We start from the raw sequence: 26,103 nt of genomic DNA, 5'->3' as shown, positions 1-26,103 counted from the left end.
GCAGAATGTGATAGAATCGCCATAGAATCTACAGTGCAGAAGGAGGCCGTTTGGCCCATCGAGTCTGCACCGACCACAATCCCACCCAGGTCCTATCCCCGTAACCACACATATTTACCCTCGTAATCCCCCTGACACTAGGGGGCAATTTATCATGGCCAATCAATTACCCTTGGCGGGTAAGATTAAGGAGAATCCCAAGGCTTTCTACAAATATGTCAAGAGTAAAAGGATGAGATGTGAAGGCATAGGACCCTTAAAAGGTGAAGGGGGAAAAGTTTGTGCGGAACCGTTAGAAATGGCGGAGGTGCTTAATGAATACTTTACCTCGGTATTCACGGTGGAAAGGGATCTGGGTGGTTGTACTGCTGGATTGCGGAGGACAGAAAGGATCGAGCATGTGGACATAAAGAAAGAGGATGTGTTGGAACTATTGAATGGCATCAAGGTTGGTAAGTCGCCGGGACCGGATGGGATGTACCCCAGGTTACTGTGGGAGGCGAGGGAGGAGATTGCGGAGCCTTTGGCGATGATCTTTGCATCGTCGATGGAGACGGGAGAGGTTCCGGAGGATTGGAGGATTGCGGATGTGGTCCCTATATTCAAGAAAGGGAACAGGGACAGCCCGGGAAATTACCGACCGGTGAGTCTAACCTCAGTGGTTGGTAAGTTGATGGAGAGGATCCTGAGAGACAGGATTTATGATCATCTAGAGAAGTTTAGTATGATCAAAAGTAGTCAGCACGGCTTTGTCAGGGGCAGGTCGTGCCTTACGAGCCTGGTTGAGTTCTTTGAAAATGTGACCAAGCACATTGACGAAGGAAGAGCGGTGGATGTGGTCTATATGGACTTCAGCAAAGCGTTCGATAAGGTCCCCCATGCAAGACTTCTTGAGAAAGTGAGAGGGCATGGGATCCAAGGGGCTGTTGCCTTGTGGATCCAGAACTGGCTTGCCTGCAGAAGGCAGAGAGTGGCTGTGGAGGGGTCTTTCTCTGCATGGAGGTCAGTGACCAGTGGAGTGCCCCAGGGATCTGTTCTGGGACCCTTGCTGTTTGTCATTTTCATAAATGACCTGGATGAGGAAGTGGAGGGATGGGTTGGTAAGTTTGCTGACGACACCAAGGTAGGTGGTGTTGTGGATAGTTTGGAGGGATGTCAGAAGTTGCAGCGAGACATAGATAGAATGCAAGACTGGGCGGAGAAGTGGCAGATGGACTTCAACCCGGATAAGTGTGTAGTGATCCATTTTGGCAGATCCAATGGGATGGAGCAGCAGTATAAAATGAAGGGTACCATTCTTAGCAGTGTAGAGGATCAGAAGGACCTTGGGGTCCGGGTCCATAGGACTCTTAAATCGGCCTCGCAGGTGGAGGATGCGGTCAAGAAGGCGTATGGCGTACTAGCCTTCATTAATCGAGGGATTGAGTTTAGGAGTCGGGAGATAATGCTGCAGCTTTATAGGACCCTGGTTAGACCCCACTTGGAGTACTGCGCGCAGTTCTGGTCACCTCATTACAGGAAAGATGTTGAAGCCATTGAAAGGGTGCAGAGGAGATTTACAAGGATGTTGCCTGGATTGGGGGGCATGCCTTATGAGGATAGGTTGAGGGAGCTTGGTCTCTTCTCCCTGGAGAGACGAAGGATGAGAGGTGACCTGATAGAGGTTTACAAGATGTTGAGGGGTCTGGATAGGGTGGACTCTCAGAGGCTATTTCCAAGGGCTGAAATGGTTGCTACGAGAGGACACAGGTTTAAGGTGCTGGGGGGTAGGTACAGGGGGGATGTCAGGGGTAAGTTTTTCACTCAGAGGGTGGTGGGTGAGTGGAATCGGCTGACGTCGGTGGTGGTGGAGGCAAACTCGTTGGGGTCTTTTAAGAGACTTCTGGATGAGTACATGGGATTTAATGGGATTGAGGGCTATAGATAGGCCTAGAGGTGGGGATGTGATCGGCGCAACTTGTGGGCCGAAGGGCCTGTTTGTGCTGTGGCTTTCTATGTTCTATGTTCTATCAACCTAACCTGCACATCTTTGGAATGTGGGAGGAAACCGGAGCACCCGGAGAAAACCCACACAGATACGGGGAGAACGTGCAGACTCCACACAGACAGTGACCCGAGGCCAGAATCGAACCCAAGTCCCTGTCAACCACTGTGCCACTGTGCCACCGCATTTCTTAGTTAAAGGTGAACAGGACTGATGCATTTAACAAACAGGTGGATGAACACTGGAATGAGAAAAGAATAGAAGGGTATGTTGATGTGTTAAATGGGAGAAGGCTGGTCTACATATCTCTGCTGTAATTACATCTAATATGCATCTTCAGAAAATCTAAAAATATTCCTCATGTAATGGGGAGGATGAAGGTGATAGGGGAAATAAGAAAGAAGAAAGCTTGTATAGTGGCCCAGCATATCCCCCACTCTACCATTACCATCAAGCCTGGGATCAACAACACTGGTTCAATGAAGAGTGCAGGAGGGCACGCCAGGGGTAGCACCAGGCACAACTAAAAATGAAGCGTCGACCTGATGAAACCACAACACAGGACAACTGTTGTGCCAAGCAGCAGAGGTAGCGATAGACAGAGCTAGGCAATCCCGCAACCAATAGATCAGATCTAATCTCTGAAGTCCTGCCACATCCAGTCGGAAATGACGGTGGACAATTAAACCACTCACTGGAGAAGGAGGTTCCCATGAAAGGACAACAAACATTACAATTGGGTATGTGCAAGAGGCCAGAGTTAGAGCAGTGCAGACGTCTTGGAGGGTTAAAGAGCTAAAGGGGCTAACATGCGTCTAACATTAACATGGGCCAGAAATTCAGGCAGTTTTGGAGGCCGAGGCATACCAGTGGGATAGGCAGAAGTTTCACCTGTATCATGGGGTGGCACAGTGGGTTAGCACTGCTGCCTCACAGCGCCTGGGACCCGTGTTCGATTCCTGACTTAGGTCACTGCCTGTGTGGAGTTTGCACATTCTCCCCGGGTCTGCGTGGGTTTCCTCCGGGTGCTCCGGTTTCCTCCCACAGTCCAAAGATGTGTGGGTTAGGTTAATTGGGCATGCTAAATTGACCCTTAGTGTCAGAAGGACTAGCTAGGGTAAATACATGGGATTACAGGGATACGGCCTGGGTGGGATTGCTGTCAGTGCAGGCTCAATGGGCCAAATGGCCTTTTTCTGTACTGTAAGGATTCTATGGTCATGCCCCTCCTCCAATTACAGTCCAAATATATATAAGTTAGTTAGTTAGTCGCTGGGTATACATGGGGAGGTAGTAAATTGGATTAGACACTGGCTCAATGGAAGAAGCCAGTGAGTGGTTGTGGAGGATTGCTTCTCTGAGTGGAGGCCTGTGACTAGTGGTGTGCCGCAGGGATCAGTGTTGGGTCCATTGTTGTTTGTCATCTATATCAATGATCTGGATGATAATGTGGTAAATTGGATCAGCAAGTTTGCTGATGATACAAAGATTGGAGGTGTAGTGGACAGTGAGGAAGGTTTTCAAAGCTTGCAGAGGGATTTGGACCAACTAGAAAAATGGGCTGAAAAATGGCAAATGGAATTTAATGCAGACAAGTGTGAGATATTGCACTTTGCAAGGACAAACCAAAGTAGAACGTACAGGGTAAATGGTAGGACTCTGAAGAGTGCAGTTGAACAGAGGGATCTGGGAATACAGGTACAGAATTCCCTAAAAGTGACGTCACAGGTGGATAGGGTCGTAAAGAGTGCCTTTGGTACATTGGCCTTTATAAATCAGAGTATCGAGTATAAAAGTTGGAGTGTTATGGTAAGGTTATATAAGGCATTGGTGAGGCCGAATTTAGAGTATTGTGTACAGTTTTGGTCACCTAGTTACAGGAAGGATGTAAATAAGGTTGAAAGAGTGCAGAGAAGGTTCACAAGGATGTTGCCAGGACTTGAGAAGCTGAGTTACAGAGAGAGATTGAATAGGTTGGGACTTTATTCCCTGGAGCGTAGAAGATTGAGGGGAGATTTGATAGAGGTGTATAAGATTTTGATGGGTATAGATAGAGTGAATGCAAGCAGGCTTTTTCCACTGAGGCTAGGGGAGAAAAAAACCAGAGAGCATGGGTTAAGGGTGAAAGGAGAAAAGTTTAAAGGGAATATTAGGGGGGGCTTCTTCACGCAGAGAGTGGTGGGAGTGTGGAATGAGCTGCCGAATGAAGTGGTAAATGCGGGTTTAAGAAAAACTTGGACGGGTTCATGGATGAGGGGAATGTGGAGGGATATGGTCCAAGTGCAGGTCAGTGGGACTAGGCAAAAAATGATTCAGCACAGACAAGAAGGGCCAGAAGGCCTGTTTCTGAGCTGTAATTTTCTATGGTTCTATGATTGGCCATGGTAGATGCGCCGGATAATGGGGATAGGGTGGGCCTGGATAAGATACTGAGTCGTTACAGATTCAATGGGCTGAATGGCCTCCTTCTGTACTGTAGGAATTCTACGATTCTATGACATATCCACAAAGGGAACAACACAAACACTCGCCTCACCATTAGCATCCTCTCAACAAATTAGTCAGCAGAATTCGCTACGTGATCTTTTACTTAATGAACACCGAATGGGATCATCGATGTGAACCAGCTTGGATGAGCTTTTGAGTCTGGCAGCACAGAGATTCAATTCCGTTGGCCAAAATTAATTGCTGTGTGTTGAGTGATTGAGAGATGACATCAACCAATGTATGTAATTTCCCCTCGTACTCTATCCCCAAGCTAGCCCGATGATGTCACCAGCACTCACTACATGTGCAAACATTTTCAAAGGAAGTCCATGGTCGGAAAGCCATCAAATGCAGCTAGCTGTTACTCGGCTAATAACTTAAACACTGCCAAGCATTCCAGTTTAATGTGATAAGCAAAGACAGGAGCCGACTGTTACTTTATTCAACATTCGCCCTTTATGTAACACTTTAGGTACCAAATCAATCTTACACAGTTCCAACACTTCCAACTCTTTTACTGAACTTTAACTCTTAACTAAACATTTACTCTAATTATCTGATATAAAATAGATACTACTGAGCTTTAGAAAAAAATTGGCCAAGTCTGTTCCCAATGTAGAATCTATCTTCATAGTCTTCTCTGAAGGAGTTCCTTCAGGGCACACTTCTTGCAATAGCGGATCTCTATAGAGTTATTGCTGGAGACAAAGCCTGCACCTGTCTTTTAGCTACACATTCTTTTACCTGCTTCCAGGAGATTCTCTGGCATCCGGCCAATTGTGTAACCGGAAACTGATCACATGACTCAAACGGTCAATGAAATTACTTGTAAATGACACCATTATGTTTGGTTCAGATTGCATGTAAAACCCATCAACTGAGTGCCATCAGGTCTACCCCAGAGTAAACAACTTCCCATATTTTGTTAACACAGGAGGCTTCAGGTCACAGTTCCCAGACCAGGTCATGACTCACAGCAACTTTACGACCAGCATCTGTTTTTAATTATAAGTTGACCAAAAATCCCAGCATGCTTAACTCTCAACCAGAAGAGCCCTTTAATGCTAATATTGCTATTATTGTTGTTAAAATCATCATTGTAGTTGTTCCTTCTCCATCTATAGAGCTTTACAAGAGAACAGACTAGAAACTTACAGGACATTATCGGGGTCCAACCTGAAATGTTAAGTCAGAGATGTGGAAGAGTTTTGACATCTTACTTGCAGAAACTGGAAAAGCACAACTAATTTTCATGGTGCCAGGCAGTAACAGCTTTCTTTGAATCCCTTCATTCCCTAGTGACCATTATCACCCGCTCCTTTCTAAGCTGACCACCTCCTTTACTGTTGCTGAAAAGAGAGATGTGTTGCCGAAGTTTTTCATCTTGTACTCATCAGGACAAACACAAGAGTGCCAAATTTCAAACAATCGCAATGATTTACATGACAGGAGAAAAGGGTGCTGACTGAACAAAGAACAAAGAATAGTACAGCACAGGAACAGGCCCTTTGACCCTCCAAGCCTGCACCAATCATGTTGTCCTATCTAGACCACCTGCATCCCTCTATCCCCCATTTGTTTATGTGTCTATCCAGATAAGTCTTAAATGTCACTAACGTATCTTCCTCAACCACCTCACGCGGCAGTGCATTCCAGGCCCCCACCATCCTCTGTGTAAAAAACATCCCCCGCACATCTCCACTGAACCTTTCCCCCCTTACCTTGAACTTGTGCACCCTTGTAATTGTCAGTTCTGCCCTGGGGAAAAGCTTCCAACTGTTCACCCTATCTATACCTCTCATTGGTTAACAAGTCAACTCTGATTGGCTGAGAAAGCAGTGGAAATGCCTCAGCCAGAGTCGACTTGCCAGCCAATCAGCAACCTTTTGTCCTCCAATATAAATTGCTGTGATTGTTTGAATTTTTTATTGTGTTTGTCCTGATGAGTACAAAACAAAAAATTTTGGCAACATGTCTCTCCTTTCAGAAATAGTCAACTTCCATACCAAGTGACCTCCTTTACTGTTTGTCAAAGGAAAAGGAATTGGCCATTCAGCCCATTGAGTCTGTTCCATTCTTGTTCAGTAAAATCGTGACTAATCTATCTTTTAGCCCCAAGCACACACTTTGATCTCCCATGTCATTTTGTACTCTTGGTTAGCCAAAAAATCATTTAAAATGATGAACTGAGTTAGCATCTAATGCGTTTTGCAGAAAAAAAATCCCACATTTGCAGGCAGCACGGTAGCGCAGTGGTTAGCACTGTTGCCTCATAGCAATAAGTCTCACAATAGCGCCAGGGACTCGGGTTCGATTCCTGGCTTTGGTCACTGTCTGTGTGGAGTCTGCACATTCTCACCGTGTCTGCGTGGGTTTCCTTCGGGTGCTCCGGTTTCCTCCGACAACCCAAAGATGTGCGAGTTAGTTTGATTGGCCATGCTAAATTGCCCCGAGTGTCGGGGGAATTAGAAGGGTAAATATGTGGGGTTACAGGAATAGGGCCTGGGTGGGATTGTGATTGGTGCAGACTCAATGGGCCATATGGCCTCCTTCTGCACTGTAGGGATTCTATGATTCTATGAACTTCATTGCAGTGTTAATGTAAGCCTTACTTGTGACTAATAAATAAACTTTACTTTTACTTTACTTTATTTATAAAATAATATATATTTTTTCTTTCCTGGGATGCAGCCGTCCCTGGCAAGGCCAACATTTATTGCCTATCCCTAACTGCCCTCAAACTGAGTGACTTACCATACCTGTTCTGAGGCTGTTTAAGAGACAACCACATTGCTGTGGGTCTGGAGTCACATGTAGGCCAGACCTGGTAAGGACAGCAGATTTCCTTCCCTAAAGGACATTAGTGAACCAGATGGGTTTATATGGCAATTAGAAGAAACATAGAAAAACTACAGCACAAAACAGGCCCTTCGGCCCCACAAGTTGTGCCAAACATATCCCTACCTTCTAGGCCTACCTATAACCCTCCATCCTATTAAGTCCCATGTACTTATCCAGGAGTCTCTTAAAAGACCCTATTGAGTTTGCCTCCACCACCACTGATGGCAGCCGATTCCACTCGCCCATCACCCTCTGTGTGAAAAACTTCCCCCGAACATTTCCCCTGTACCTACCCCCCAGCACCTTAAACCTATGTCCTCTCGTAGCAGACATTTCCACCCTGGGAAAAAGCCTCTGAGAGTCCACCCGATCTAGGCCTCTCAACATCTTATATACCTCTATTAGGTCTCCTCTCATCCTACGTCTCTCCAAGGAGAAAAGACCGAGCTCCCTCAGCCTATCCTTATAAGGCATGCCACTCAATCCAGGCAACATCTTTGTAAATCTCCTCTGCACCCTTTCAATCATTTCCACATCCTTCCTGTAATGAGACGACCAGAACTGAGCACAGTATTCCAAGTGGGGTCTGACGAGGGTTTTAAATAGCTGCATCATTATCCCCGGACTCCTAAACTCAATCCCTCGATTGATAAAGGCCAGCACACCATACGCCTTCTTAACCACCTCCTCCACTTGCGGGGCCGATTTTAGAGTCCTATGGACCCGGACCCCAAGGTCCTTCTGATCCTCTACAGCACTCAGAGTCTTTCCCTTTATAATTGTACTTTATATTGTAACAATGGTTTCATGGGCAACATTACTGAGACTAATTTTATATTCCAGATTATTAATTGAATTTTAATTCCACCATCTGCTTTGGTGGGAATTGAACCACTGTCCCCAGAGAATTAGACTGGGCCTCTGGATTACCATTCCAGTGACATCACCGTCTCCCCTGGACTTTCAACATGAAAGAAAGTTTCTCACTTCTCTGTCCTGTTTGGTTTGGCTCTGATTTCACAGTTACCACCCCTTCTCTTGGATGACTTACATCTGTAACTGGAATAACTCCAGGAGTCTCTCTGTTCCTATTTTCTCCACCCAGAGGGTGATGAATGTGTGGAATTGACGACTATAGAATGTCATTGAGGCCAAAACATTCTCTGATTTCCAGAAGAAATTAGATATAGCTCTTGGGACTGAAGGGATCAAGGGATATGGAGGGGATGGCGGGGTCAGGATATTGAATTCGATGATCAGCCTTGATCATAATGAATGATGGAGCAAGCTCGAAGGGCCGAATGGCCTACTCATAGAATGCCTACAGTGCAGAAGGAGACCACTCAGCCCACCGAGTCTGCACCAAACACATTCCCACCCAGGCTCCATTACTCCATACATCTACCCTAGCTAGTCCCCCTGACACTAAGGGGCAATTTAGCGTGGCCAATCCACATAACCCGCACAGCTTTGGGCTATGGGAGGAAACTGGAGCACCCAGAGGAAACCCACACAGACACGGGGAGAACATGCAAACTCCACACAGACAGTGACCCAAGCCAGGAATCGAACCTGGGTCCCTGATGCTGTGAGGCAGCAGTGATAGCCACTGTGCCACTCCTGCATCCAGTTTCTATGTTTCTATGAGTCGATTGTCTTGGAACAGTGCTTTCATTGCACAAAATAAAATAAACAAAAACCACAAGCCTGTGTGGTAAACCACTGTTATCTGTTATCTGTTGTGGTTAACCACTGTTAGTTAGTATCTGTTATTATCTGTATATGTGGCACATCCCTGCCGGCTCCGCCCAAGACTCCTCCCCCTGGTCCAGGTATAAGGGCGATGGCTCCTCCCCCTAGCCTTTAGTACGGACCAGATCTCCGACAGGGATGGCTCCAAGTTCTTGTTAATAAAAGCCTATTTGTTCTTGCATTGATTGATGGTGCATCAATTTTATTAACAAGATTTTAAAATGGAGCAGATGTTAAAACCCGACAGTTTGAATCTGGATCCTCAAACTGTAGGAGCGTCAAACATGTTTGATCATTGGCTGAAATGCTTCGAAGACTACATCGACACCTCCGCTGCTGTCCGTACGGATGCCGACAAACTATGAGTGCTCCACGGCCGGGTAAGTGACGTAGTATATTCTACGATTCGGGACGCAGAAAATTACAAGGACGCCATCGAACTTTTAAAGGACCAGTATAACAAACGGCCAAATGAAGTCTACGCGAGACATCTCCCAGCTACGCGCAGACGGCAGCCAGGAGAATCGGTTGACCTATTCCTGCGCGCATTGCGACTGTTTGCCCGGAACTGCAACTGCAAGACTGTGACTGCCACCCAATATACAGAGGACATAATCAGGGATGCCTTTGTCACGGACATCGGGACGACCTATATCCGACAACGGCTGCTGGAACAGGGTGTGCTGGACTTAAAGAAAACAGTGGAACTGGCCGAATCCTTAGAGGTGACCTCCCAACATCTCGAGGCCTACTCACCTGACCACGTGGGCGCATCGTGGACACCGCAGCCGTCGCTACCCCTGTACCCGGGAGGGCCACAGACCTACGCCGCATCACGTCTCACCGGTGATCTGACCGCTGCAGCAGCCTCTAGAGGCCCGAAGTGCTACTTCTGCGGCCTGGGTAAGCACGCCCGACAACGCTGCCCGGCGAGGGAGTCGGTTCTGCTCCGCGTGTGGGAAGAAAGGACACTATGCCAAAGTCTGCCGTAAGTCCACCTCCAAATCCACGAGCGCCGCGTGTGACCCACGGGGGCCGCCATCTTGGACGACTCCGGCCGCGTGCGACCCGCGGGGGCCACCATCTTGGATGACCCCGGCCACGTGCAATCCGCGGGGGCCGCCATCTTGGACAACTCCGGCCGCGTGTGACCCGCAGGAGCCGCCATCTTGGACGACCCCAGCCACGTGCAACCCGCGGGGGCCGCCATCTTGGACAACTCCGGCCGCAAGCGACCCGTGGGGGCCGCCATCTTGGATGACGTCATCAGCCGCCGGCGACCCGCGGGGGCCGCCATCTTGGACAACTCTGGCCGCAAGCAACCCGTGGGGGCCGCCATCTTGGATGACGTCATCGGCCGCCGGCGACCCGCGGGGGCCACCATCTTGGACAACTTCAGCCGCGAGCGACCAGCAGGGGCCGCCATCTCCAACCTCATCAGCCCCCCATGGTTATCTGCAAGATCCAGCGGTGGCGTCGGTTACCCTGGACCAGTCCAAGCCTCTTCAACTCGCCAAGTCCATGATGGACATCGAGGTAAACGGGCACAGGAAATAGTGTTTGTTTGACAGCGGGAGTACGGAGAGCTTCATTCACCCTGATATGGTGCGTCGATACACTCTTTCCGTGCAGCCCATCAAGCAAACGATCTCCATGGCATCGCAGTCCCGCTCTGTAAATGCCCTCGGGTACTGCGTGGTGACACTGAAGGTGCAGGGCACAGTATACGATAACTTCAGGCTCCTCGTGCTGCCACATCTCTGCGCTGCTATACTCCTGGGGCTAGATTTCATGACCCATCTGAAGAGTGTCACTATACGGTATAATGGGCCTTTTCCCCCGCTCTCCGTCTGCAATCAGCGGCGTCTAAATTGCCCACCGCGCTCCACCTGCAGTCTCTCGACCCTTAAGATCGCCCCTCCCTCCTTGTTTGCGAATCTCACTCCTGACTGCAAGCCCATTGCCACCAAGAGCAGGCGGTATGGTGCTGGAGACAGGGCCTTTATCAGGTCCGAAGTCCAGCGGCTCCTCAAGGAAGGGATCATCGAGGCCAGTACCAACCCCTGGAGAGCACAAGTGGTAGTCATTAAGACTGGGGAGGAACACTGAATGGTCATTGACTACAGTCAAACCATTAATCGATACACGCAGCTGGATGCGTACCCTCTTCTTCGCATATCTAACATGGTCAATCAGATTGCCATCTGATGGCATTCGAGCGTTCGAGGCGGATGGTCGCCTTTACCACTTCCTTAGGGTCCCTTTTGGCGTCACCAACGGGGTCTCGGTTTTCCAGCGTGAAATGGACCGAATGGTAGACCAGAACGGGCTGCGGGCCACCTTCCCGTACCTGGATAACGTCACCATCTGCGGCCATGATCAGCAGGACCACGATGCCAACCTCCACAGATTCCTGCACACGGCTAGCCTCCTTAACCTGACCTACAATAAGGAGAAGTGCGTATTCCGTACACACCGCCTCGCCATCCTCGGGTACATAGTGGAAATGGAGTCATCGGCCCCGATCCCGACCATATGCGTCCCCTCCTGGAACTTCCCCTCCCCACTAGCCTCAAAGCACTGAGAAGATGCCTGGGTTTCTTCTCGTACTATGCACAGTGGGTCCCCAACTATGCGGATAAAGCCCGTCCACTCATAAAATCCACCTCATTTCCTCTGACGGCAGAGGCCCGTCTGGCCTTCGACCGCATCAAAGCTGACATCGCGAAGGCCACGATGCACGCTATAGACGAATCCATCCCGTTCCAAGTGGAGAGCGATGCATCTCACTTCGCCCTAGCCACCACCCTTAACCAGGCGGGCAGACCCGTGGCCTTTTCACGAACCCTCCAAGGCCCCGAAACTCGACACTCCTCTGTTGAAAAAGAGGCCCAAGCCATAGTGGAAGCTGTACGGCACTGGCGCCACTATTTAGCTGGTAAACGGTTCACCCTACTGACGGACCAACGATCCGTTGCCTTCATGCTCAACAATACGCAGCGGGGCAAGATCAAGAACGAAAAGATATTGCGGTGGAGAATCGAACTCTCCACCTACAATTACGATATCTTGTATCGGCCCGGGAAGCTCAATGAACCACCTGACGCCCTATCCCGTGGAACATGTGCCAGTGCGCAGGTGGACCGGTTACAGGCTCTTCACAGCGACCTCTGCCACCCGGGGGGTCACCAGGTTTTTTCACTTCATTAGAGCCCGTAACCTGCCCTACTCCATTGAGGATGTCAGGTCCATAACTCAAAATTGCCAGATCTGCACGGAATGCAAGCCGCACTTCTACCGACCAGACAGGGCACACCTCATAAAAGCCACCCGCACCTTTGAACGCCTAAGCGTTGACTTCAAAGGCCCCCTTCCCTCATCTGATCGCAACACATATTTCCTCAATGTCATTGACGAGTATTCACGTTTCCCCTTCGCGATTCCCTGCCCAGATATGTCCTCGGCCATGGTCATCAGGGTCCTGCGCAGCCTCTTCACTCTGTTTGGTTTCCCAAGCTATATCCATAGTGACCGGGGATCCTCCTTCATGAGTGATGAGCTGCGACGGTACCTGCTCTCCAAAGGTATAGCCTCGAGTAGGACTACTAGCTACAACCCCCGGGGAAACGGACAGGTGGAGAGAGAGAACGCAACAGTATGGAAGACCGTTTTACTAACGCTACAGTCTAAAGGCCTTCCAGTCACCCATTGGCAAGAGGTCCTACCGGAGGCACTACACTCCATTAGGTCCCTCCTGTGCACGGCAACCAATGCCACCCCCCACGATCGGATGTTCGTGTTCCCCAGGAAGTCTTCCTCGGGGACTTCACTACCGTCATGGCTGGCATACCCGGGCCCGTCCTGCTTCGGAAGCATGTCAGGACCCGTAAGTCTGACCCCCCGGTCGAAAGGGTTCAACTCCTCCACGCCAATCCCCAGTACGCCTTTGTGGCGCACTCCGATGGGCGGGAGGACACAGTATCTATCCGTGACCTAGCGCCCGCAGGTGACTAGATTGGTCTAGTTGGACCAAGGAGCGGCACAGGCTTGGAGGGCCGAAGGGCCTGTTTCCTGTGCTGTACTGTTCTTTGTTCTTTGTTCTTTGACTCAGGGACCACTATGGCCCCCAACCCCTCACCTCCAATCCCCAACTTTGTCCCTACCACATCAGAACCACTATTCACTCCTCTCACTCCTGTATACAGCTCGCCTGAGCCCCAGGAGTCGTCACCACGCACTCGACGATCGGAAGAGACGACTGATGACAACAATGTCCTGGCGCTTGAAACAACACCGCGGCCACCTGAACCTACATTGGAACCGGCACTACGGCGGTCGCAGCGGCAGAGCAAACCTCCAGATAGACTGAACCTGTAAATATTGTTCATTCTGCCTCACCCCCGACGGACTCTTTTTTTTAAAACAGGGGGTGAATGTGGTAAACCACTGTTAGCTGTTATCTGTTGTGGTTAACCATTGTTAGTTAGTATCTGTTATTACCTGTATATGTGGCACATCCCTGTCGGCTCCACCCAACACTCCTCCCCCTGGTCCGGGTATAAAGGCGGTGGCTCCTCCCCCTAGCCTTTAGTACGGACCAGATCTCCGACAGGGATGGCTCCAAGTTCTGGTTAATAAAAGCCTATTTGTTCTTGCATACAACTAGTCTTTGCTTGATTGATGGTGCATCAGCCTGTTTTGAACACAAACCCAGTCCCAGCTGGGACAATGCATTAATGGACCCACTCAGGGGCTTGCTTTATACAGGGCTCAGTAAACAGGTTCCACCTGGTTGGTTAATTACCAATCCCCAGGGAGCTCGTATTCAATGGAAGGTCAGTCAATGATTCTCCATGCGGATCGTGGGGGTTGTCACGGTAAACCCCTCACGGATTGGAAAAGCATCAACCACTTACCATTGAGTACATCATGATTTGAACTATTCACAGTTTTAAAGAAGTTCTTTCAAGCACCAATGGTGTGATATCTTGTATCATGGAGAGGGTAATTAACCGAGCAGATAATTGTTCAAAACTAACTGATCTGTGTTCAGTTACTATTGGGAAATGAACAGGCATCGTACATGAAGTGCTTCGAAAGGTTAGTCATGGCACAAATCAATTCCAGCCTGCCAGACTGCCTTATTCCACTACAGTTCGCCTATCGCCACAACAGGTCCACAGCAGACGCCATTTCCCTGGCCCTGCACTCAACCCTGGAACACCTAGATAACAAAGACTCCTATTCATAGACAGCTCAGACACCATTCATAGACACCATTAATCCTACGAGACTCATCTCCAAACATCCTGGATTGGAGCTCGGCTCCTCCCATTATAACTGGATCCTAGACTTCCTAACCCACAGGCCACAATCAGTAAGGATAGGCAGCAACACCTCCTCCATGATCATCTTCAACACCGCCTGCGCAAGGCTGTGTTCTCAGCCCCCTACTATACTCCATTTACACCTCCGACTATGCGGCCAAATTTTCCTCCAACTCGATTTTCAAGTTTGCTGATGACGGCTTAGATCTCAAACAATGACGAAATGGAGTACAGGAAAGAGACAGAGAATCTGGTGAGCTGGTGTGACAACAATGATCTCTCCCTCAATGTCAACAAAATGAAGGAGATTGTCATCAACTTCAAGAAGTGTAGTGGAGAACATGCCCCTGTCTACATCAATGGGGCTGAAGTAGAAATGGTCGAGAGCACCAGGTTTTTAGGCGTCCAGATCACCAACAACCTGTCCTGGTCCCTCCATGCTGACACTATTGTTAAGAAAGCCCACCAACACCTCTACTTTCTCAGGAAACTAAGGAAATTTGGCATGTCAGATGCAACTCTCATCAACTTCTACAAATGCACCATAGAAAGCATTCTTTCTGGTTGTATCACAGCTTGGCATGGCTCCTGTTCTGCCCAAGACTGCAAGAAACTACAAAAGGTCGTGAATGTAGCCCAATCCATCACGCAAACCAGCTTCCCATCCATGACTCTGTCTACACTTCCCTCTGCCTTAGAAAAGCAGCCAGCATAACCAAGGACCCCACACACCCCGGACATTCTCTCTTCCACCTTCTTCCATCGATAAAAAGATACAAACGTCTGAGGTCACGTACCAACCGACTCAAGAACAGGTAGGGTTCAAAGGTAGGGTTCTGAAGACTGTGGAGGAACAGAGAGATCTTGGGGTTCATATCCACAGATCTCTGAAGGTTGCCACTCAAGTGGATAGAGCTGTGAAGAAGGCCTATAGTGTGTTAGCTTTTATTAACAGGGGGTTGGAGTTTAAGAGCCGTGGGGTTATGCTGCAACTGTACAGGACCTTGGTGAGACCACATTTGGAATATTGTGTGCAATTCTGGTCACCTCACTATAAGAAGGATGTGGAAGTGCTGGAAAGAGTGCAGAGGAGATTTACCAGGATGCTGCCTGGTTTGGAGGGTAGGTCTTATGAGGAAAGGTTGACGGAGCTAGGGCTGTTCTCTCTGGAGCGGAGGAGGCTGAGGGGAGACTTAATAGAGGTTTATAAAATGATGAAGGGGATAGATAGAGTGAACGTTCAAAGACTATTTCCTCGGGTGGATGGAGCTATTACAAGGGGGCATAACTATAGGGTTCGTGTTGGGAGATATAGGAAGGATATCAGAGGTAGGTTCTTTACGCAGAGAGTGGTTGGGGTGTGGAATGGACTGCCTGCAGTGATAGTGGAGTCAGACACTTTAGGAACATTTAAGCGGTTATTGGATCGGCACATGGAGCACACCAGGATGATAGGGAGTGGGATAGCTTGATCTTGGTTTCAGATAAAGCTCGGCACAACATCGTGGGCCGAAGGGCCTGTTCTGTGCTGTACTGTTCTATGTTCTATGTTCCAAGAACAGCTTCTTCCCTGCTGCTGTCAGACTTTTGAATGGACCTATCCTCGTACTAAGTTGATCTTTCTCTACACCCTAGCTATGACTGTAAGACTACATTCTGCACTCTCTCCTTTCCTTCTCTATGAACGGTATGTTTTGTCTGTATAGGGCGCAAGAAACAATACTTCGCACTATATGTTAATACATGTGACAATAATAAATCAAATCAAATCAAAATGCATCCAAAGTTTAAAACTAGATATATTTTGGTTGATTTATTTTTTCATTAACTTTACCAGGCCCAGTGAATGCATCTTTAAAATGGCAATCTCAACAGCAACAAACAGTTCAATAGTGATAATACCCGGTAAAGCATTCTTCAACATCACTTATGAGGATGTTGCAAGGATTAGTGGGCCTGAGTTTTAGGGAGAGGTTGGCCAGGCTGGGGCTTTATTCCTTGTAGCAGAGGAGAATAAGGAATGACCTTATTGAGGTGTATAAAATCATGAGAGGCATAGATAGGATCAACACACAGGGTTCTTTTTCCCAGGGAAGGGGAATTGAAAACTGGAGGGTGGAGGTTTAAGGTGAGAGGGAAAAGTTTTAAAAGGGACCCGAAGGGCAACTTCTTCACGCAGAGGGTGGTGCGTGTATGGAATGAGCTGCCAGAGGAAGTGGTTTGAGGCAGGTTCAATAGCAACATTTAAAAAGCATTTGGATAAGTACCTGGATGGGGAAGGATTAGAGGGATGTGGGCCGAACACGGGCCACTGGGATTAGTTGGGAAGGCACCATGGTTGGCATGGGCTGGTTGGGCCAAAGGGCCTGTTTCCGTGCTGTATTGGTCTATGACTCTCTACGATTCTATGTCGCTGCTGCCGATAAGACCTCTGAACTTTAGCGAATCAGGTGATCCAAGTGAGCAACAACTGTGCCCGCCGCTCGGATAGTGGGGGGGGCTCGGCTTTGCAGCCTCGGTGTTGCCATGATGTTGTTCGGAGCTGCCATACGCATGAGTCCTGTCGCTCACTGCCTGAGGTTCTGCTCCTTCTGCTCAATTAATTCAGGTCAATCAGCATTTAAACTCTTGACATAAACAAATTCCAGAATTTTGCAGCATGTGGGAATTCTTAGACCGACTTACAACCTGGATAACTACATGTTGAAAAATGTGCGGGTTCGGTGGATTGGCCATGCTAAATTTCCCCTGATTGTCCAAAGATGTGTAGATTGGCAGCGCCAGCCTGGCCCCCTGGCACTGCCCAAGGGGCACCTTGGCACAGCCCACCAAGCATCGAACCATGTCAAGGGGGGCAGGGCCGGGGGGGGGGGGGAGGCAGGACCTAATGAGGGCGGGGCCTCTGGGGAGATCGGTGGAGGGGTCCCACTGCCACTCTGTATTTGGGATCGTAGGCAGAGAGAGGGAGGCCTGCAATCAGGGCTGGCCATCGGCGTTGGGGGGGTGGGATTAACTTGCCAAACGGGGTGGGCGTTGCGCGGGAGGGGTCGGGACTGGGGAGGGGTCGGGACTCCCAGTGGGGGAAGGATTGGGAGATCAGGACTGCCAGGGGGGGTGAGGAAGAGATCGAGGTGGGCCATGGAGGGCTGTTTCGGATATGTCCGGGAGCCCAGCGATCGGGGGTGGGGTGATCAGAGGGGCAGCGATACAGGGTTACGTGGCTGACCAGCGATCGAACTGGCCAGTGACATGGGGTCACAGCAGTGCGGGGCTATTGCACATGCGCCAATCTTGGCGCTGACAGATCGGCACATGCGCCGTGGCCCACTCAGCGCTATGCTGCCGGCCTCTCCAACGGGAATAGGCCCCGCCCACTGATTTTCGGCGTGATTCACACGAGAGCTCTCTGCGATGCACACTCCACACTGGCAGTGACCCGAGGCCACAATTGAACCCGGGTCCCTGGTGCTGTGAGGCAGCAGTTCTAACCACTGTGCCACCGTGCCACCTCATTCTATGAAGCTGCAACATGACTTGCCAATTTTTAAATTCAATGCCCCGGCCGATGAAGGCAAGCATGCCGTATGCCTTCTTGACTACCTTCTCCACCTGCATTGCCACTTTCAGTGATCTGTGTACCTGTACACCCAGATCCCTCTGTCTATCAATATTCTTAAGGGTTCTGCCATTTACTGTATATTTCCCAACTGCATTAGATCTTCCAAAACGCATTACCTCACATTTGTCCGAATTAAACTCTATCGGTGGAGGGACAGGTAGTATTGAGGAGGAGCGGAGGCTGCAGAAGGACTTGGACAAGTTAGGAGAGTGGGCACAGAAGTGGCAGATGGAATACAGGGTGGAATTCTCTGGCCGCGCTGGTCTAAAAGCCGGAAATTCCCGCCCGACCGTCAATGGTGTTTCATATTCTCCGCAACCCACCCGCTAAAATTCCAGTGGCGGGCAAGATGGGAGAATTCCAGCCACAATGTGGGGAAGTTGTGAGGTTATGCACTTTAGTCGGAAGAATAGAGGCATAGACTATTTTCTAAATGGGGAGAGAATTCAGAAATCGGAAGCACAGAGGGACTTGGGAGTTCAGTATTCTCTTGAGGTTAACTCGCAGGTTGAGTTGGAAGTTAGGAAGACAAATGCAATGTTAGCATTCATTTTGAGAGGACTAGAATACAAAAGCAGGGATCTACTGCTGAGGCTTTATGAGGCTCTGGTCAGGCCACATTTGGGGCATTGTGAGCAATTTTGGGCCCCGTATCTCAGGAAGGATGTGCTGGCCTTGGAGAGGATCCAGAGAGGTTCACAGGAATGATCCCAGGAATGAAAGGCTTGACGTATGAGGAACGTTTGAGCACTCTGGGTCTGTACTTGATGGAGTTTAGAAGGATGAGGGTGGGTCTCATTGAAACCTACAGAATACTGAAAGGCCTGGATAGAGTGCACGTGGAGATGTTTCCATTAGTATGAGGGATTAGGATCTGAGGGCACTGCCTGAGAGTAAAGGGACAAAGAACAAAGAACAGTACAGCACAGGAAACAGGCCCTTCGGCCCTCCAAGCCTGTGCCGCTCCTTGGTCCTACTAGACCAATCGTTTGTATCCCTCCATTCCCAGGCTGCTCATGTGACTATCCAGGTAAGTCTTAAACGATGTCAGCGTGCCTGCCTCCACCACCCTACTTGGCAGCGCATTCCAGGCCCCCACCACCCTCTGTGTAAAAAACATCCCTCTGATATCTGAGTTATACTTCGCCCCTCTCACCTTGAGCCCGTGACCCCTCGTGATCGTCACCTCCGACCTGGGAAAAAGCTTCCCACTGTTCACCCTATCTATACCCTTCATAATCTTGTACACCTCTATTAGATCTCCCCTCATTCTCCGTCTTTCCAGGGAGAACAACCCCAGTTTACCCAATCTCTCCTCATAGCTAAGACAATCTCTCCTCAAAGCTAAGACGACCCTTTAGAACCGAGATGAGGAGGAATTTCTTCAGCCAGAGGGTGGTGAATCTATAGAACTCATTGCCACAGAAGGCTGTGGAGGCCAGGTCATTGAGTGTATTTAAGGCAGAGATAGATAAATTCTTGATAGGTAAGTGGATCAAAGATTATGGGAAAACGTGAGAGAATGCGATTGAGAAACTGATCAGCGGTCACGGGCATTCGGCCTCTGATCTTCGTGTAAGCATTCTCCAAGGCGGCCTTCATGACACACGACAACACAGAGTTGCTGAGCAGAGACTGATAGCCAAGTTCCGCACACATGAGGATAGCCTCAACCGGGATCTTGGGTTCATGTCACACTATCTATAACCCCTACGACTTGCCTGGGCTTGCAAAATGTCACTAACTGTCCTGTCTGGAGACAATACACATCTCTTTAATCTGTGCTTAACCCTCTCTCCACTCACATTGTCTGTACCTTTAAGACTTGATTACCTGTAAAGACTCGCATTCCAACCATTATTTTGTAAATTGAGTTTGTGTCTTTATATGCCCTGTTTGTGGACAGAACTCCCACTCACCTGATGAAGGAACAGCGCCCGAAAGCCAGTGGCTTGTGCTACCAAATAAACCTGTTGGACTTTAACCTGGTGTTGTGAGACTTCTTACTGTGTCATAATATCAGACAGGAATTTCCAGATTTGCCTGTTGATTCCAGAGATGAGGGGTTTGTCGTATGAACAGTGGTTGAACAGTTTAGGCCGATGCTGTCTGGAATTTAGAAGAATGAGGGGAGATCAAATTGACGTATACAAGATGATAAAAGATTTGGATAAAGTAGACGTCATAGAAATCATAGAAACCCTACAGTGCAGAAGGAGGCCATTCGGCCCATCGAGTCTGCACCGACCACAATCCCACCCAGGCCCTACCCCCACATACTTACCCACTAATCCCTCTAACCTACGCACCTCAGGACTCTAAGGGGCAATTTTTAACCTGGCCAATCAACCTATCCCGCACATCTTTGGACTGTGGGAGGAAACCGGAGCACCCGGAGGAAACCCACGCAGACACGAGGAGAATGTGCAAACTCCGCACAGACAGTGACCCAAGCCGGGAATCGAACCCGGGACCCTGGAGCTGTGAAGCAGCAGTGCTAAGCACTGTGCTACCGTGCCGCCCCATGCAAGAGGAGCGGATGCTTCCTCTTGTGGGACATTCTAGGACGAGAGGTCATAGTCTTAGGATAAGGGGCAGCAAATTTAAAAGAGAATTGAGGAGAAACTATTTCTCCCAAAGGGTTGTGAATTCGCTCCCCCAAAGTGCGGTGGATGCTGGGACAGTGAGTAAATCTAAGGAGGAGTTAGACAGATTTTTAATTGGTAATGGGTTGAAGGGTTATGGGGAGAAGGCAGGAAAATGGGGGTGAGGAGCATATCAGCCATGATCGAATGGCGGAGTGGACTGGATGGCCCGAATGGCCTAATTCTGCTCCTATATCTTGTGAACTTATTATGAACTGTTAAACAGTTTATGTACAGACATTGGAAGTTGCTGTCCAATTTATTCCTTAATTACAATGAGCGCTGATGGCCTCACTTCTATCCCTATTGCAAAATCCAGCCACTGTGACCAGTCCATTTCTCATGCATGAGAAAGATTGGAAAACGTCATTCATAATGAAACCAATTCTAGATGTACGGTATCATAGAACGGCATGAGAGCACAGTGGTTAGCACTGCTGCCTCACAGTGCCAGGGACCTGGGTTCAATTCCGACCTTGGGTGACTGTGTGGAGTTTGCACATTCACTGCGTGTCTGCGTGGGTTTCCTCCGGGTGCTCCGGTTTCTTCCCAGTCCAAAGATGTGCGGGTTAAGTGGATTGGCGATGTTAAATTGCTCCTTAGTGTCCAAAGATGTGCAGGTTAGCTGGATTAACCGTGGTAAATGTGGGGGGTTAAGGGAGTAAGGTGGGAGGAAGTGCCTGGGTAAGGTGCTCTGTCAGACTCTGTGCAGACTCGATGGGCTGAATAACCTCCTTCTGCACTGTAGGGGATTCTAGAGTGGTGAATGTGTGGAATTCACTATCACAGAAAATAGTTGAGGCTAAAATGCAGTGTGATTTCAAGAAGAAATTAGATGCAACTTTTGCGACTAAAAGGACCAAGGGATATGGGGGGAAAGCAGGATCAGGATATTGAATTGGATGATCAGCCATGATCAAGATGAGTGGTGGAGCAGGCTCGAAGGGCCGAATGGCCTCCTCCTGCTTCTAGTTTCGATGTTTATTCTATGATCAATTTCAGATGGAAATTTTTTTTTCTATTAAATCTATCTCATGGCTGTGATGCATTTTAGGTCAGGCAGACATCATTCCATTAAAGGTTTCCTATGATGCAAGTTAAGGATTAGTTCAGGTAAACTGCGTTCAGTTCTGGTGTTATTGATAGGTCATGACTACTCTCAGGAGATCTCTTGCCTTGAAGAAGTGTATTATTTCAATATATCAAGGCTTTTAAAAGACAGCCTGAAAGTGGAGCATGTTGAGAATAAATCCACAGGGTACCTGAAAGCTTAAATTTATTTGCTATTACCTCGACATTAATTTACAATGCTGATGTTTTTTAAGCAACATTATGAATTATGCATGACCAAAAGGAAGTTAATACATAATGCAAAATCCCAGAGAATGACCCTGTTAACTGGATTGAAAGCCTTATTGCAGAAGGGAAAAAACACCCAAGATTTTCCCTCAACTCGGCAAATGTTAAAATCGGTGTAACACCCAACTACTGCAATGGGGGGGTTTTGCGCTACGTCATGTAGTCTCAGCTTAGGTAGTTAGTAGTCCACAGGGATCACGCCATATCGTTGGCATACGGCGAATAATTTAAACACCCTGCTGTGGGCGGCACGGTGGCACAGCCGTTAGCACTGTTGCCTCACAGCGCCAGGAACCCGGGTTCAATTCCTAGCAAGGGTCATTGTCCGTGTGGAGTCTGTACATTCTCCCCATGTCTGCGTGAGTTTCTTCCGCGTGCTCCGGTTTCCATCCACACTCTAAAGATGTGTTGGTAGGTACATTGGCCATGCTAAATTGCCGCTTAGTGTTCCGGGATGTGTAGGTTAGAGGGATTAGCAGGTAAATATCTGGGGATAGGGCCTGGGTAGAAAGCTGTCAGTGCAGACTCGATGGACTGAATGGCCTCCTTCTGCACCATATGGATTTTATGACTCTATGATCACAGGATCATAAGGTTTGATGAATTTGCTTGAAAGAGTCAAAATAAATGGAGGGTAATGAATGGATCCAGCTCTCTGAGTGATCTTCGTTAATTGAGTTTTGAATTGACAGCACTTCAGAAGTATTTAATTGGCTGGGAAGCATTTTGGGATTTCCTGGGGTCATGAACTGTGCAATATGAAGTCTTTCTTTTTCCTTTTTGCTAATTGGTAAGGCAGAAGCGACTCATTTTTCATCAGATCTGTGAGCAGATCCAGACTATGATTCTATGACGTCAGAGCTCCTAAACTCCAGGCGCCACGGTTAAATGACCCTTGCACAGTTTTCAGATTTCCTCAGCTTGGGAAAGCTGCAAAAACTAAATGGCATCCAAAGGGAGAAAGCACTCAGTGCCCATATTGGTGCTGCCTCACTGGAATGCCTGCTGGACACAGCGGAGACCCATGCAACATCCTCCACCCCCCATCCCCACCTCCCCCCCCCCCCGCTATGGATGCACAACAATAAGCAAGTTGACCAATCCAGCTTGGCAGGCTGTGGGCAGCAGCGGTCAGCGCCAACGCAATGCTAAAGAGGTCAGCTACCCAGTGCAGGAAATATCATTGAATCCCCAAAGTGTAAAAGAGGCCATTTTGCCCATCAAGTCTGTACCAACTCTCTCTGAGGGCAACTTACCCAGACCCCCTCACCCGCTCTATCTATGTAACCCGACATATTTCCCATGGCCAAACCATCTAACCGACACATCATTGGACTGTCAGAGGAAAAGTTAAAAGTTCATTTATCATAGAAATCATAGAAACCCTACAGTGCAGAAAGAGGCCATTTGGCCCATCGAGTCTGCACCGACCACAATCCCACCCAGGCTCTACCCCCATTTCCCGACATATTTTACCCGCTAATCCCTCTAACCTACGCATCTCAGAACACTAAGGAGCAATTTTAGCAAGGCCAATCAACCTAACCCGCACATCTTTGGACTGAGTCACAAGTGAGGCCTACATTAACACTGCAATGAAGTTACTGTGAAATTCCCCTAGTCGCCACACTCCGACGCCTGTTCGGGTCAATGCACCTAACCAGCATGACTTTCAGACTGTGGGAGGAAATCAGAGCACCCGGAGGAAACCCACGCAGACACGGGGAGAACATGCAAACTCCACACAGACAGTGACCCAAGCCGGGAATTGAACTGAGGTCCCTGGCGCTGTGGGGCAGCAACACTAACCGCTGTGCCATTGTGCTGCCCAATTTTTATTTAAGTTTATTTATTAGTCACAAGTAAGGCTTACATTAACACTGCAGTTACTGTGAAGGGACTCAATACTGAAACCGGAGGATCTGGTTCAGTATTGAGTCCCATGCTTTGTACAGCAATGATTTAGACTTAGAGTCATAGAGTCATAGAGGTTTACAGCATGGAAACAGGCCCTTCAGCCCAACTTGTCCATGCTGCCCTTTTTTTTAAAAAACCCCTAAGCTAATCCCAATTGTCCGCATTGGCCCATATCCCTCTGTACCCATCGTACCCATGTAACTATCTAAATGCTTTTTAAAAGATAAATTGTGCCCGCCTCTACTACTACCTCTGGCAGCTTGTTCCAGACACTCACCACCCTCTGTGTGAAAGAATTGCCCCTCTGGACACTTTTGTATCTCTTCCCTCTCACCTTAAACCTATGGCCTCTAGTTTTAGACTCCCCTACCTTTGGGAAAAGATATTGACTATCTACCTTGTCTATGCCCCTCATTATTTTATAGACCTCTATAAGGTCACCCCTCAGCCTCCTACGCTCCAGAGAGAAAAGTCCCAGTCTCTTCAGCCTCTCCTTATAACTCAATCCATCAAGTCTCGGTAGCATCCCAGTAAATCTTTTATGCGGTCTTTCTAGTTTAATAATATCCTTTCTATAATAGGGTGACAGAATTGCACACAGTATTCCAAGTGTGGCCTTATCAATATCTTGTACAACTTCAACAAGACATCCCAACTCCTGTACTCAATGTTCTGACCGATGAACACAGTAAGAAGTTTAACAACACCAGGTTAAAGTCTAACAGGTTTATTTGGTAGCAAAAGCCACTAGCTTTTGGAACAGGCTGTCCCTTCATCAGGTGGAGTGGAGAAATGCTCACAAACAGGGCGTACAGAGACACAAACTCAATTTACAGAATAATGATTGGAATGCAGTCTTTGCAGATAATCAAGTCTTAAAGGTACAAACAATGTGAATGGAGGGAGCATTAAGCACAGATTAAAGAGATGTGCATCATCTCCAGACAGGACAGCCAGTGAGATTCTGCAAGTCCAGACAAGCTGTGGGGGTTACCGATAGTGTGACATGAACCCAAGATCCCGGTTGAGGCCGTCCTCATGTGTGCGGAATTTTGCTATCAGTTTCTGCTCAGCGACTCTGCGCTGTCGTGTGTCGTGAAGGCCGCCTTGGAGAACGCTTACCCGAATATCAGAGGCCGAATGCCCGTGACCTCTGAAGTGCTCCCCAACAGGAAGAGAATAGTCCTGCCTGGTGATTGTCGAGCGGTGTTCATTCATCCGTTGTTGTAACGTCTGCATGGTTTCCCCAATGTACCATGCGCGGGACATCCTTTCCTGCAGCGTATCAGGAGACAACGTTGGCCGAGTTCCAAGAGTAGGTACCGTGTACCTGGTGGATGGTGTTCTCACGTGAGATAGAACATAGAACAGTACAGCACAGAACAGGCCCTTCGGCCCACGATGTTGTGCCGAGCTTTGTCTGAAACCCAGATCAAGCTATTTCCTCCCTATCATCCCGAAGTACTCCATGTGCCTATCCAATAGCTTCATAAATGTTCCTAAAGTTTCTGACTCCACTATCCCTGCAGGCAGTCCATTCCACACCCCAACCACTCTCTGAGTAAAAAACCTACCTCAGACATCCTTCCTATATCTCCCACCATGAACCCTATAGTTATGCCCCCTAGTTACCGCTCCATTCACCCGAGGAAATAGTCTTTGAACGTTCACTCTATCTATCCCCCTCATCATCTTATAAACCTCTATCAAGTCTCCTCTCAACCTCCTCCACTCCAAAGAGAAAAGCCCAAGTTCCCTCAACCTTTCCTCATAAGACTTACCCTCCAAACCAGGCAGCATCCTGGTAAATCTCCTCGGCACTCTTTCCAGTGTCTCCACATCCTTCTTGTAGTGAGGTGACCAGAACTGCACACAATATTCCAAATGTGGTCTCACCAAGGTCCTGTACAGTTGCAGCATAACCCCACGGCTCTTAAACTCAAACCCCCTGTTAATGAACACCAATACACTATAGGCCTTCTTCACGGCTCTATCCACTTGAGTGGCAACCTTCAGAGATCTATGGATATGAACCCCAAGATCTCTCTGTTCCTCCACATTCTTCAGAACCCTACCTTTGACCCTGTAATCCACATTTAAATTTGTCCGACCAAAATGAATCACCTCGCATTTGTCAGGGTTAAACTCCATTTGCCATTTTTCAGCCCAGCT

This window comes from Mustelus asterias, chromosome 7, assembly GCF_964213995.1.
Source record: "Mustelus asterias chromosome 7, sMusAst1.hap1.1, whole genome shotgun sequence".
NCBI lineage: Eukaryota > Metazoa > Chordata > Chondrichthyes > Carcharhiniformes > Triakidae > Mustelus > Mustelus asterias.
The sequence above is the reverse complement of the archived record's forward strand: the minus strand, read 5'-3'. Positions refer to the sequence as shown.